Raw genomic sequence first — 1,485 nt, 5'->3', positions numbered from 1 at the left:
CAGAATGACTTCCGGTTCAAGGGTCAAACGGCGCCGTCGTCCAATCAGCGATGTCTCATGTTTCCCACTGGTTTACTTGCTTTATGTAGTTTTGTTTTTCTTAATGTAGTTGCGCTTTTAGATTTGTAGTTGCACTTTGCACTTCAGGGCCACCATATATTTTTCCTGAAAAGAGATCATAATTAAGCGATATTATCTCATAATTATAAGATAATATGTTATATTTAGGAGATTAGGGAGGACATTCATTGACGAGCTATGCTAAATGAAAAGTGAGCAATAAGCGGGTTGTCGGATTTAATGTGCTTTTATTTCCTGTTAGGTGTGCGACACTGGGAAACACTGAGTTTCCTCAATGGAGATGGAATAAGTTAATTTGTCAGCATGGCACAGTACGTCCTTAGAATTCATTAGGCAGAAATGCCCACTCTACTCTGACCTGCAGGAGCAATCAAACCAGCACGGGATGCTTTATGGAGATAAATTGCATTTCAGATGCATTCCAGCTGGCTTGGTGGTGTCCAGAAGAACTGTCTGCTGGTACCTTCTCAAAGTTCTAGATTCTCAAGGAGAACAGCTGAGGCTTCAGAATCGTTTAAAATGACCAGGTCCCAACCTAACATTGAGGCATGTCGATTCATATGAAAAACTAAAACCATACCAAATCTGCATAAATGGAGCTGTTGACGTATTTTCACCTACGGTCATATGGCTGCATGCTTACTCCACAAGTAGTGATCCCAGGGTTAAAGCTGCGTACTTTATTGATGAAGGGAAAAACAGGAGCAGAGCTCCAACGCGTATCAGGACAGACCTCAGTACAGAGAACTGTTCAGTGGAACAAATGCAGGTATTTTTAAGAACTAATCAAGAAGACCAGTTTTGTGAGAGATGCTTCAACTAATTATAACCAAATATATAGATAGGATCTCGTAGTTATGAGATCGTATCTCGTAATTTTGAGAAAAGATCTTATAATTACAAGATATTGTCTCATAATTACAAGATATTGATCTCTTAATTATGAGATAATCTGTCTGGTTATTTTTTCTTTGGTGAATGCAATACGTGTCTGTAGAAATGTAAGCTAACTTAAACTATGGAAAGGGTAACAGAAAACAGGTTAAGGTTCCTGAAATTTCTTGAACACTAACACCCACGTTGCCTGTAAGAGAATTGGGAAACATACTTCTCCTCCTTGCGTCTCTCACTCCTGTCTGTCTGTTTCCTGATTTGGCTCTATGAGTTATGCTACATCCTGCCTGCCTCCACTCCCTGTCTGCGATCTCAAAAACAGTGTGACAGTGGGAAACATATTGAATGAACACTCCTTGCGGCTAGTTAAAATAAATAAACCTTTCTAAAGCTGGAAGCAGCTGGCTTTACTGATCATTACTACATTCAGTTCAATTCAATTCAGTTTATTTCTATAGCGCCAATGGGCTTTATGCACAGCTCCACTACTTCCTGAATTTAAGATAGCTC

The sequence above is a fragment of the Cyprinodon variegatus genome, unplaced genomic scaffold (genome assembly GCF_000732505.1).
Source record: "Cyprinodon variegatus isolate N-32 unplaced genomic scaffold, C_variegatus-1.0 Scaffold618, whole genome shotgun sequence".
Classification (NCBI taxonomy): domain Eukaryota; kingdom Metazoa; phylum Chordata; class Actinopteri; order Cyprinodontiformes; family Cyprinodontidae; genus Cyprinodon; species Cyprinodon variegatus.
Note: the sequence above shows the minus strand (reverse complement) of the source record.